The sequence below is a fragment of the Ranitomeya variabilis genome, chromosome 3, assembly GCF_051348905.1.
Source record: "Ranitomeya variabilis isolate aRanVar5 chromosome 3, aRanVar5.hap1, whole genome shotgun sequence".
Lineage (NCBI taxonomy): Eukaryota > Metazoa > Chordata > Amphibia > Anura > Dendrobatidae > Ranitomeya > Ranitomeya variabilis.
This window is the reverse complement of record NC_135234.1, coordinates 308,532,049-308,546,373: the sequence shown is the minus strand read 5'-3', so window position 1 is coordinate 308,546,373 and position 14,325 is coordinate 308,532,049. Positions and strand designations below refer to the sequence as shown.

At 46.0% G+C, this 14,325-nt stretch overlaps 1 protein-coding gene across 2 annotated transcripts in view; it reads right to left on the bottom strand.

Moving 5' to 3' along the window:
* The window catches only part of LOC143815888 (forkhead box protein O6-like), a 374,302-nt gene that overhangs the window by 22,794 nt on the left and 337,183 nt on the right, over positions 1-14,325 (bottom strand). The gene's annotated exons all lie outside the window — the stretch shown is intronic.

The window sequence follows — 14,325 nt, the reverse complement described above, 5'->3', positions numbered from 1 at the left end:
AAAATTACTACATGTTGCATTTCCGCGACAAGCCGCAAACGACGAAAAAACGCATGCGTCGTCAAACGTGGCAAAACGCGAGAAAAAAAAACGCATGCGGATCTATGCGGTACAAACGCTGCGGACACTACCGCAAATGTGAAACCAGCCTTAGTTATTTTTTTAATTGTGTTTATTATATTTTTCAATTTTTTAACCATTTCTTAAATCTTAAGATTTTTTTGCTCGTGATGCCTATATGACAACACATTAAAGGCTAAATATACCTCTGGCATGGAAAATAAATAATTTTACATATGTTGGATGTTTCCTTTAGTTTAAAATGTTGCACCACAAAGTTTCAGATTGCAATTCTTATTCCCTCTTTCATTTCAAGATGTTTCCTTTAGTTTAAAAATTTGAAACAAGTTTCAGGCTACAATTCTCATTCCCTCTCTGATTGTAAGAGCCTATGATATGCAGTTTACAACCTTCTCTTAGTTTCAGACTTTTCTCATGTGGACATGTCCATTAAAATGAAATATGTTGAATGTGAGGTCTGCGTTTCCAGAATGCTGCCGCTAACAGAAATTCTAATGCATCAATACTAGTGTTGAGCGATACCTTCTGATATCCAGAAGTATCGGTATCGGATTGGATCAGCTGATATTCAAAAAATATCGGATATCGCCGATACTGATACCCGATACCAATGCAAGTCAATGGGACAAAAATATTGGAATTAAAATAAACCCTTTCTTTCCTTGTAGGTTAATTCTACATGAAGGAAAACAACTAAGAATAATGTAGGATGTATTGGGGGAGGTGGAGGAGACATTAAAAGCATAGAGGTTTAGGCCAATCAAATGGAATAGCAGGATTTATTTTTTTTAAGACGTTCGGAGTTACAAAGATATTGACTATGTTAAGATTTTTTATATTTTGTCAGATATTTATGTTTCACTACTTCCATGCTCTTCACCTTCTTTTTTACTTCTCCCACACTTTCTTCTTCATCATCCTCAGCAGCAAAAAAGCTCCTCTATGTACTCCTATATAGTGTTTTTCCACAATCTAGCAGGATACGGATGGAAAGCCACTAATAGGATGCATTTGAAAAAATGTGCAGCAGGCTGCACTAATTGCAAAAAGGACAATGGAATGGTATGAGGCAGTGACGCACCCTGAGCTGACTACAACCAGCGGTGGCTGCAGACCAGACTACAGAGTGAGCTGCACTCACACAGACACCTTGCAGACAGCCGTGAACAGCGCTGCAAGGCAAAAACAAGGTTCTCACACAGCTAAGTTGATAAATTAGCCTGGGTAAAGCACAATGAAGCAAATCACTATCTCTAAACTGGCCCTCAGTCAGAACACAGCGTCCTGTCCCTAACTGAATTCACAGCAGAGTGAACCCAAAATGGCGGCAGCAACTTTTATAGTGCATCATGACATCATCTCAGCAGCCAATCACAGCAATGCCAGTAGTTACATGCCTAACATGCAGAACAGGATGTGCCCACACTTCTAATGATTCCTCATTCGCTGAATTCTGGCTCTTTGAATTATGGGAACTTCCGATTCCAGTATCCAATATACTGAAAGTATCAGAACTCGGTATCGGAATTCCCTTGGGGCCGGAAATTATATGGACATGAAGGGAAAAGTGCAGCGAGGAAGGAATAGCAACTAGGTTCAGCGGGAAATCCCAAAATGTCCAAGGCCTATGGTCTGAAAAGGTTTGGAAAGTGCCAACCTTGATTTCACCCAAGGAGGGGAAAATGGGAGGGGAACCCCAGGCACAAACTAGTGTGGCTAGTGTGGAGAAAAAGGAACAACACAGAAGAAAGGCTCTATGATTGTTGAAGATTACTGCGTAATGTCGGTGACTGAATTAGACGTATTACGAAAATTTGTTTTGTTAAAAATGAACTGGGACTTCATTATTTGGTGTGTGATGTCATCTGAAACTGGGACTCTGCAATCTGAGGGGGACTCTAACCTAAAAGTGAGTGAACTGGATGACACACACATCACACAACAGTTGGGACTTTATAATTTCTTTGCCTGGTGGCAGGGTGTGCCAGAACAGCGGCTCCTCGCCACGACTACCACCCTGGCCACCTCACAGCTTCATTCCTTGAGGGATTTTCCTATCTACAGGTGATGAATGTCTACATGGCTACTACAGCTTGCGTAAGTTACCCTATGCTAGGGTTGGCGGAACGCACCAAAATTTAAATATTAGAAGTAGTAGGTGCGTTTGCAACCCGGGGTCCACCGTGCAGGAGATAACCTGCTCCTAGTTAACAGACAGCACTATATGGCGGTATAAGTGAACTCTGTTACATCACAGAGTGGCTGTATGACAAGAGAACGCTGTGCCCTGTTAACCGCACAGAGGAACACAACTATAAACTAGAGCGAACATTGGTCATGCAGTCAGCAGCACGCACAAAACTCCTCACCAGAGGTGCCGGTATTCTAGGGGCTTATTTCAGCCAGGCCCTGAATCCATACACACAAAAATCCTCACAGGAGGTGCAGGTATTCTAGGGGCTTATTTCAGCCGAACCCTGAAACCACATGCACATGACCACACTGGCGCTGAACACGTAACATAGTTGATACTAGTGCATAGCCGTGCGGCCATGCAAACGTTTTATAGCTGCAACTTCAGGACCTTCCAAGAGGACCAATGGAAGCTGCCACAGGACCTGTGCATGTGACCCCCGACCTCCAATGAGAGGTCGTCCCTTGGGCATGCTCAGTAGCGGAAAAGCAGGACTTAGTACCAAAAGCATCTGCTCACCGAGGAATAGTGCTAGTTACAATGGCTGAGCCTGGAAAGGAAGCAGTAACCATGAGCACAGTATCAGGCTGAGCCAGGCGCTGGGACCGACGTCTCCGCTGAGCAGACTCCACTGCGGCTGGAGGAGAATGGGAAACCGCAGCAGACATGGTTCAAGATTCCCCCTGTGCAGTGGCAGGAACTCGACTCCTAACAATCCCCCCCTCTTCCTTGAGCCTCGCTACGCTCAAATGCTGCAATGAGCAGCGGAGCCCAAATGTGCTTCACAGGTTCCCAGATTCTGTCCTCTGGACCGTGACCCTTTCAGTCCACCAGATAGTATTTTTTGCCATGCACCACCTTGCACCCCAAGATAGAATTCAACTTGTACTCATCCGTGGCTGAACCCGATATCCCGGCAGAAGACTCAGAAAACCGGGACATATAGACGGGTTTTAAGAGGGAAACGTGGAAGGTGTCGGTGATACCAAAGCGCGGAGGAATAGCCAAGCGGTAGACAACAGGGTTAACCTGTTCTAGAACCTTGAAAGGACCAATATAGCGAGGCGCAAACTTAGTGGACTCAACTCACAGCTTGATGTTACGGGCGGAGAGCCACACTAAGTCGCCAGGAGCAAAGGTCAGAGCGGGGCGCCGGTGTGCATTGGTAGAAACCCTCATTCTCTCCTTGAAGGCCCGGATGGCATCCTGTGTGCGATCCCAAATGTCACATGCCTCCACCGCCCAGTCTGCCACCCTAGAATCGGTGGATGGCATGGGCACAGGGACACGCGGATGCTGGCCGTAATTAAGGTGGAATGGGGTCTGCCCGGTGGAGTCAGCTATGGTGTTGTTCAAAGCAAATTCCACCCAAGGTAGCAAAGATGCCCAGTCATCCTGCCTAGAAGAGACAAAATGTCGCAGGTATGTGACCAGGGTCTGGTTGGCCCTCTCTACCAACCCATTCGTCTCAGGATGATATGCAGAAGAGAGATTCAGTGATATGCTGAGTAAATGACAGAGCTCTCTCAAAAACCAAGACGTGAACTGGGGACCCGGTCACTGACAATTTTGTCAGACATGCCATGTAGACGGAAAATATGTTTAATGAACAACGTCGCCAAGGCCCGTGCAGAAGGTAACCGAGGGAGCGGCACCAAGTGCACCATTTTAGAGAAATGATCGGTGACTACCCAGATAACGATGCAGCTACTAGACTTGGGTAAGCCCACCACGAAGTCCATCCCGACCATCTCCCAAGGCCTGTCTGCCACCGGCAGGGGGTAAAGTAGCCTGCAGGCCGTTTCCGAGGAGACCGATTCTTGGCGCAGGAGACACATGCCAGAATATAATCCCCGACATCACGAGCCATATGCAGCCACCAGTATGTCCTCGCAGGAAGCTCAAATGTCCTCTTGGTCCCAAAATGTCCACCCACCCTGGACGAATGAGCCCAAGAGAGAACCTCCGGTCGCAAATTAGAAGGCACAAAAGTCTTGCCCGGGGGCACAGACTCTAGCAAAACCGGAGCCACGGTTCTTGGGCTCTCTGAAGGGACAATAAGCTGAGGCTCCTCCTCAGATGACACTACGGAGCGAGAGAGAGCGTCAGCACGAATGTTCTTCTCCCCGGAGATAAAATGAAGGGTGAAATTAAACCGGGAGAAAAACAGGGACCATCTGGCCTAGCGAGAATTCAGCCGCTGGGCTGTTTGCAAGTACACCAAATTCTTGTGGTCAGTAAAGACTTGGACGGGGAAAGGATCTCCCTCCAGGAGGTGTCTCCACTCTGAGAAAGCCAACTTCATAGCTAGCAACTTATAAGAAAATGTCCAGATGAAGGGAAATAACAGCGCACTCACCGGTGTTGAGCCAAAGTGATTTATTCACATGCAATCATGCGGTGCAGGGAGGGTGGTGAACACATTGCGGATGACAGCCGTTTCGTGCTATCAAGCACTTCAACAGATCCAGTCTGGATCTGTTGAAGTGCTTGATAGCACGAAACGGCTGTCATCCGCAATGTGTTCACCACCCTCCCTGCACCGCATGATTGCATGTGAATAAATCGCTTTGGCTCAACACCGGTGAGTGCGCTGTTATTCCCTTCATCTGGACATTTTCTTATAAATTGTTTTTTTCGTATAGCAGCACCCAGGTGGAGCTTGTATAGCGATTTTTTTCTATTGTGGCAAAAAAAAAGGCATATACGGTGTGTTATTTTATACTCCTGAAGCAGTAAGGGTCTAACTTATAGCGGCTGTGCGATTGCAATACCTCTGGACTGTGATTTCATAGCTAGCAACTCCCTGTCCCAGATGGAATAATTCCTCTCTGCTGGTGAGAAGGTCTTGGAAAAGAAGCACGGATGCTTCCGACCTTGAGTATCCTTTTGGAAAAGGACTGCTCCAGCACCAACACCAACGGAAGAAGCATCCACCTCCATTATAAATGGCTTATCTACATCAGGGCGATATAGGATGGGAGCACTAGCAAAGTGTGACTTAATGAAGAGGAAGGCCTTGGAGCCCCCCTCAGACCACAATTTGGGATTGGCTCCCTTCTTGGTGAGGGCAACCAAGGGAGCTACCAAAGTTGAAAAGTGTGGAATGAACTGGCAATAGTAATTAATGAACCCCATAAAGCACTGCACCCCTTTAACAGAATGGGGTTCCTGCCAGTCCATCACAGCCTGTAGTTTGGCAGGATCCATAGCCAATCCCTGGGCAGAGATGATATAGCCAAGGAAAGGCAAGGACTCCTGCTCAAACACTCACTTCTCCAACTTGTCATAGAGGGAGTTTGCCCATAAAAGGTCGAAGACTCTGCTAACATCTCTCCGGTGGGAGTCAATATCTGGAGAGTAGATGAGAATATCATCCAGACAGACTACGACTGAGGTGGTGAGCATATCCCAGAAGATGTCATTCACAAAGTCTTGGAAAGTGGCTGGGGCATTACAGAGCCCAAAGGGCATCACCAGATATTCATAGTGCCCATCCCTGGTGTTAAAAGCCGTCTTCCATTCGTCCCCCTCACGGATGCGAATCAGGTTGTAAGCACCCCACATATCTAACTTATTAAATACCCTTGCTCCCTGTAGCCTATCAAAGAGCTCAGATATCAGGGGTAGTGGGTACTTAACGATGATGGCGTTAAGACCCCTGTAGTCTATGCATGGACCTAGTTCTCCACTCTTCTTCTGCATGAAGAAGAACCAAGCCCCTGCAGGTGACACTGACTTCCTAATGAATCCTCTTGCCAGATTCTCTCAGATATACTGGGATATTGCCTTCGTCTCCAGAAGTGACAACGGATAGACTCGACCCAGGGGAGGCTCTGCACCAGGCAACAGGTCAATAGGACAGTCATAGGGATGGTGAGGCTGAAGGGTCTCCGCAGCCCTTTTGGAGAACACGTCTGCATAGGGCCAATAGTGCTTGGAGAGAGAGGAAAGATCTGCGGGTACCTCAGTTGTAGCAACCTGAACGCACTCCCTCTGACATCTACCCTCACAGGATTTACTCAATCCCAGAATTCTGAGGACCACTCTATATGAGTATCCCCAACAGGACCTCATCAAGTCCCTCGGGTATGACAAGTAGGGAGATAATCTCCCGATGAGATGGAGACATGGAAAGAGTAAATTGAATGGTTTGGTGTGTAATCTGAGGGTAGTGTCGACCCATTTACCAGTCGAACGGTCACAGGCCTGGCGAGCATCACCAGGGGTATGGCATGTCGTTGGGTGAAAGCAGATGACATAAAATTGCCCTCTGCCCCGGAGTCCACGCAAAGCTCTACCATAAGAGTGGATGGGCCTATGGTGATTGTCCCCTTGAAGGACAATTTAGAGGAAAACGTCGCCATGTCTAGTGCACCTCCTCCAACTACCACTAGACGCTGATGTTTTTACGACCGCTGAGGACACTTGGAGGCAAGGTGTCCTGACTGCTGGCAAATATGATAGACCTTAAGTGCACGAGCGGTCCTGGACTTAATCCCGCTCGTGACACCTCCAGGGCCTCATGTGACTTGGACGCCAGGACCGGAGATTCCAGAGGTTTGGCGAAGGTGGGAGCCAGCCGAAACCTCTGCCTACACTGGGCTCGCTCCAACCCTCGCTCGGCAAAACGAATGTCGATGCGAGTTGATACAGCTATGAACTCCTCCATTGTGGCTGGAATCTCCCTAGTGGCCAAAGCGCTCTTCACATGGTCAGCCAGCCCCCTCCAAAGTACCGGGATGAGGGCTTTATCTGGCCACTCTAGGTCAGAAGCTAGAGTCCAGAAAAGGACAGCAAAATGGCTGACCATGGACGAACCCTAAGTCAATGCCTTTTTGGAAGTGCATTTGAACAGCAAGGTGGCTTGTTGTTGAAGGGAACTAGAGAAAAAAAATAAAAAAATACAAAATCTATAACTCTTCAGCATAGCGAGTGTGAGCGAGCTGAGTGTGACCTGAGCGTAAGTGTGGACGGCGGTAAGTGTGACTTGTGATTCAGTGACTTTGGGTTCAGGGAGTTTCCAAGGGAGGAATTGCTGTCTGTTTTTAATTAATACTTTATATTTATTTTTATATAACGTTTCTGTGGTGCAATCCCCATTAGGAAATGTGCTCCACTATTGTTAATGCCATCCAGTGCACATCTTGCCTCATGTATGCAGTCCTTGATCAGCTGGTCGAGGGTGCATACTGCTGTGCAAGATGTGAGCAGAGCACGTTGTGCATTTGGAATCCCAGATTCTGGATCTAAATGTGCAGCTGGCAACACTGAGATCCATAGACAATATGGAGAGGAGTCTTCTGCTCACAGAGCAGACGCTCAATGGGATAGATGAGGAGGGGGATGGTAGGATGGAGCTGCAGGACAAAAAGGCAGTTAGCTGGGTGACAGATAGAAGGCGGGGTAGAGGGAAGAGTGCCAGGGAGGCTAGTCCTGATCTGGCACACCCCAATAAGTTTGCTAAGTTGGCAGATGAGGGGGGTGCCAGTACAGGGGTAGCACTGCTGCAGCCAGGCATGTCCTCTGAAAGCCGGAGGAGTGACTGCTCCAGTAAGGAGGGAAATAGGAGAGCAGGGCAGGCCAGACAGGTGCTGGTAGTGGGGGACTCAATTATTAGGAGAACAGATAGGGCAATCTGTCACAAAGACAGGGATCGTCGAACGGTGTGCTGCCTACCTGGCGCTCGAGTCCGACACATCGCTGATCGGGTGGACAGATTACTGGGAGGGGCTGGTGAGGACCCAGCGGTCATGGTGCACATTGGCACAAATGACAAAGTTAGAGGTAGGTGGAAGGTCCTTAAAGATGATTTCAGGGAATTAGGCTGCAAGCTGAAAGCAAGGACCTCCAACGTGGTATTTTCCGAAATACTGCCTGTACCACGTGCCACGCCAGAGAGGCAACGGGAGATTAGGGAGGTTAATAAGTGGCTCAAGAACTGGTGTAGGAAGGAGGGGTTTGGGTTCCTGCAGAACTGGGCCGACTTCTCAGTTGGCTACAAGCTCAATGGGGAAGGTGCAGCTGTGCTGGGGGAGAAAATGGCTAGAAGGTTGGAGGAGTGTTTAAACTAGGGATTGGGGGGGAGGGTATTCATTTTATAGGAGGGGAAGATAGTGCAGATAGAGACCTGGGCACAAATAAGGAAGTTGGGGGTGGCGGTGGCATGGGGGGTGGGGTTAGAACAGCTAATAATTTAAGAAAGAATAGAGGTACAGAGAGGAACATCAAGTGCATGTATACTAATGCCAGAAGCCTCGCCAACAAAATGGACGAATTAGAACTAATGTTGTTGGAACATAATTATGACATGGTGGGGATATCTGAAACATGGCTGGATGAGAGCCATGACTGGACTGTTAACTTGCAGGGCTATAGCCTTTTCAGAAATGACCGTACAGATAAGCGAGGGGGAGGGGTGTGTCTGTATGTAAAATCCACCTTAAAACCCATCCTGCGTGATAATATAGATGAATCTAATGAAAATGTAGAGTCCCTGTGGGTGGAGATAAGGGGAGCGGGAAAAATAATAAATTACTGATAGGGGTTTGTTATAAATCACCAAAAATAATGGAAGCAATGGAGAATATCCTCGTAAAGCAAATAGATGAAGCTGCGACTCAAGTAGAAGTCATTATTATGGGGGACTTCAACTACCCTGAAATAGATTGGGGAACAGAAACCTGCAGTTCCAGTAAAGGTAATCGGTTTTTGACAACTATGAGAGACAATTACCTTTCACAACTGTTCAGGACCCAACAAGGAGGGGGGCACTGCTAGACCTAATATTAACCAACAGGCCAGACAGCATATCAAATATAAGGGTTGGGGGTCACTTGGGGAATAGTGATCACAAAATAATAAGTTTTCAGGTCTCCTTTAATAAGATGTGTAGTAGAGGGGTGACAAGGACATTAAACTTCAGGAGGGCAAATTTCCAACGGATGAGAGAGGATCTTGGTGCAATTAACTGGGACTATATCCTGAGACATAAAAGTACACAAAGAAAATGGGAGACGTTTATTAGCATCCTGGATAGGACCTGTGCACAGTATATACCGTATGGGAATAAACATACTAGAAATAGGAGGAAACCAATATGGCTAAATAGAGCTGTAAGGGGTGCAATAAGTCACAAAAAGAAAGCATTTAGAGAATTAAAGGAAGTAGGTAGTGATGAGGCATTAAATAAATATAGACAATTAAATAAATTCTGTAAAAAGCAAATCAAGGTAGCAAAGATTGAGACAGAGAGACTCATTGCCAGAGAGAGCAAAAATAACCCCAAAATATTCTTTAACTACATAAATAGTAAGAAACTAAAAAATGATAGTGTTGGCCCCCTTAAAAATAGTCTGAGTGAAATGGTGGATGAGGATGAGGAAAAAGCCAATATGCTAAATGACTTTTTTTCATCAGTATTTACAAAAGAAAATCCCATGGCAGCCAATATGACTAGTGATAAAAATTCCCAATTAAATGTTACCTGCTTAACCCAGCAGGAAGTACGGCGGCGTCTAAAAATCACAAAAATCGACAAATCTCCGGGCCCGGATGGGATACACCCCCGAGTACTGCAGGAACTAAGTACAGTCATTGATAGACCGTTATTTTTAATCTTTAAAGAGTCCATAATAACAGGGTCTGTACCACAGGACTGGCGTATAGCAAATGTGCTGCCAATATTTAAAAAGGGGACAAAAACTGAACTCGGAAATTATAGGCCAGTAAGCTTAACCTCTACTGTGGGTAAAATCCTGGAGGGCATTCTAAGGGATGCTATACTGGAGTATCTGAAGAGGAATAACCTCATGACCCAGTATCAGCACGGGTTTACTAGGGACCGTTCATGTCAGACTAATTTGATCAGCTTCTATGAAGAGGTAAGTTCCGGACTGGACCAAGGGAGCCCAGTGGATGTAGTGTATATGGACTTTTCAAAAGCTTTTCATACGGTGCCACACAAAAGGTTGATACATAAAATGAGAATAATGGGGATAGGGGAAAATATGTGCAAGTGGGTTGAGAGCTGGCTCAGGGATAGGAAACAAAGGGTGGTTATTAATGGAGCACACTCGGACTTGGTCGCGGTTAGTAGTGGGGTACCACAGGGGTCAGTATTGGGCCCTCTTCTTTTTAACATATTTATTAATGACCTTGTAGGGGGCATTCAGAGTAGAATTTCAATATTTGCAGATGACACTAAACTCTGCAGGGTAATCAATACAGAGGAGGACAATTTTGTATTACAGGATGATTTATGTAAACTAGAAGCTTGGGCTGATAAATGGCAAATGAGCTTTAATGGGGATAAATGTAATGTCATGCACTTGGGTAGAAGTAATAAGATGTATAACTATGTGCTTAATTCTAAAACTCTGGGTAAAACTGTCAATGAAAAGGACCTGGGTGTATGCGTGGATGACAAACTCATATTCAGTGGCCAGTGTCAGGCAGCTGCTACAAAGGCAAATAAAATAATGGGATGTATTAAAAGAGGCATAGATGCTCATGAGGAGAACATAATTTTACCTCTATACAAGTCACTAGTGCGACCACACTTAGAATACTGTGCACAGTTCTGGTCTCCGGTGTATAAGAAAGACATAGCTGAACTAGAGCGGGTGCAGAGAAGAGCGACCAAGGTTATTAGAGGACTGGGGGGTCTGCAATACCAAGATAGGTTATTACACTTGGGGCTATTTAGTTTGGAAAATCGAAGGCTAAGGGGTGATCTTATGTTAATGTATAAATATATGAGGGGACAGTACAAAGACCTTTCTGATGATCTTTTTAATCATAGACCGGTGACAAGGACAAGGGGGCATCCTCTACGTCTGGAGGAAAAAAGGTTTAAGCATAATAACAGACGCGGGTTCTTTACTGTAAGAGCAGTGAGACTATGGAACTCTCTGCCGTATGATGTTGTAATGAGTGAGTCATTACTTAAATTTAAGAGGGGACTGGATGCCTTTCTGGAAAAGTATAATGTTACAGGGTATATACACTAGATTCCTTGATAGGGCGTTGATCCAGGGAACTAGTCTGATTGCCGTATGTGGGGTCGGGAAGGAATTTTTTTCCCCATGGTGGAGCTTACTCTTACCACATGGGTTTTTTTTGCCTTCCCCTGGATCAACATGTTAGGGCATGTTAGGTTAGGCTATGGGTTGAACTAGATGGACTTAAAGTATTCCTTCAACCTTAATAATAATAATGTAACTATGTAATGCCAGCAGTTGGAGCGCCGTATCATGGGTGACTTGAGGTCCCAAAAAGACCTGTTTCAGAGTGCACAAAAACCGAAGAGCACTCTGCACCACATGATCGTCGCACTCCCACAGCGGCATAGCCCACTCCAACGTCCTGTCCGAAAGAAGAGATTATGAATCCCACCTTTGCCCGCTCTGTATAGGAACGTGCAGCCAGGAGCTTGAGGTGTATACCACACTGGCTCACAAAACCCCTACAGGATTTACTGTCACCAGAGTATCTCTCTGGCAGCGGGAGGTAGGATAAGGTCAGAACAGAGGTGGCAGTGGGTAAAGCTGCTGCAGCCACGCTAGCAGCCTGAACAGCTATTGCGGTAACATCCACAGCTGAGGTTGCACGCTCGAGAGCCGACAACTTACCCTCCAGCTGCTGGATGTACCGCAAAGATTGCTGCTCATCCGCCATTTACTAGCCAGACCCTGGCACTAGTATTCTGTTAGGGTTGGCGGAACGCACTAAATATAAATATTAGAAGTAGTAGGTGCGTTCGCAACCTGGGGTCCACCGTGCAGGAGAGAACCAGCTGCTAGTAAACAGACGGCACTATATGGCGGTATAAGTGAACTCTGTTACCTCAAAGAGTCGCTTTATGACAAGAGAAGGCTGTGTCTTGTTAACCTCACAGAGGAACACAGCTATAAACTAGAGCGAACAGTGGTCATGCAGTCAGCAGCACGCACAAAACTCCTCACCGGAGGTGCCGGTATTCTAGGGGCTTATTTCAGTCGGGCCCTGAATCCATACACACAAAAATCCTCACCGGAGGTGCCGGTATTCTAGGGGCTTATTTCAGCTGAACCCTGAAACCACATGCACATGACCACACTGGCGCTGAACACGTAACATAGTTGATACTAGCGCATGGCCATGCGAACCTTTTATAGTTGCAGCAACATCAGGACCTTCCAAGAGGACCAATGGAAGCTGCTACAGGACCTGTGCATGTGACCCCCGACCTCCAATAAGAGGTCGTCCCTTGGACATGCTCAGTAGCGGAAAAGCAGGACTAAGTCCCAAAAGCATCTGCCCGCCAAGGAATAGTGCTAGTTACAATGGCTTAGCCTGGAAAGGCAGCAGTAACCATCCGCACAGTATCAGGCTGAGCCAGACGCTGGGACCGATGTCTCCGCTGAGCAGACTCCACTGTGGTTGGAGGAGAGTGGGAGACTGCAGCAGACATGGTTCGAGATTCCCCCTGTGCAGCGGTGGGAACTCGACCCCTAACACCCTATATAATAACTGGATTGGTTTCCCCCTTTTCCTCTCTGATCGGCTAATCACAACCCTCTCACCCCCTCTGTTGCTATCTCTAATAAGAGGGAACAGAGCAGAGTGAACCAATACAACCAATAGCAGAGCTTTGATGACATTTTTGTAAGATCTTTAGATAAACTAAAATAGGGTTCACTAGTATTTGGACAGAGCATGCCAAAAGTCAGGAACCACATTTCATGCATAATGCATGGGAAGAGGCAAAAGGAATTGATTTATCATGAAATCAGTCCAATAGATCTAGCAAAATTTTACACCATAACAATGCCATCGCATGTAACATTTTTTATTTTTGCTACTGTCAAATATGCTTATTGCCTGCAATATTCTTCATAGTGTACAGTTCTCCCCATCCCCCAAATTTACATGCCTAGAGTGTCTTTCTTGTCAAACAGCTAAGATATGCCACTGGCTGCATAATACAGTGAATTTAGTATTGAGTAGATATGAATACTAAATGTTCCAATCAATTCTTGAATGTTTCATATTAGCAGACTATTAGGCTATGTGCACACATAGGAAAAGAGGTGCAGAATTTTCTGCACAAAATCCACATCTCCTGGCAGAATCCACAGCCACGGATTTGCCGCGGTTTTTATGCGGATTTTGTGTGGTTTTTATGTGGAATTGATGCGGATTTTCTGCGGTTTTTGCCACTGCGGAATTTTAACATGGAGGGGTGCAGAAACGCTGCCGATCCGCACAAAAGAAGTGACATGCACTTCTTTGAAATCCGCAGCAATTCCGCACTGATTTTTCTGCACCATCTGCACAGCTTTATTTTCCCCATTGAATAACATTGTACTGTACATCACAGTGCGGATCTGCAGCGTTTCTGCGAGGAAAAATCCACTGCGGATCCGCAGCAAATCTGCATCGTGTGCACATATATAGAAATCAAAATATTACACTTTTCCATGCAATTATCCTTTATTGCAAGTATCATTACAAGTATCAGTGATGAGTTAAACCACTGATAAAACGCAATATGAGGTTCTATTCCCATGTTATTGGCATGTAAGATCACTCTTAGCTGCAGTCACAGAGATAATCGCAGGACCTGAACTATCACCGGTGTACATTTACACATTATGACTAAAGAACCTTCAAATAGCACAAAAAGTGTTACTTGTAAAATGGCAATTAGTTCCACATGTCCTGACTTTAGATAACATTTATGTAACACTAGATGGTGGCCCGATTCTAACGCATCGGGTATTCTAGAATATGCATGTCCACGTAGTATATTGCACAGCCCACGTAGTATATTGCCCAGCGACGTAGTATATTGCCCAGCCACGTAGTATATAGCTCAGCCACGTAGTATATAGCCCAGCCACGTAGTATATAGCCCAGCCACATAGTATATTGCCCAGTGACGTAGTATATTGCCCAGTGATGTAGTATATTGCCCAGTGACGTAGTATACAGCACAGAGCCACGTAGTATATTGCACAGCGACGTAGTATATTGCCCAGTGACGTAGTATACAGCACAGAGCCACG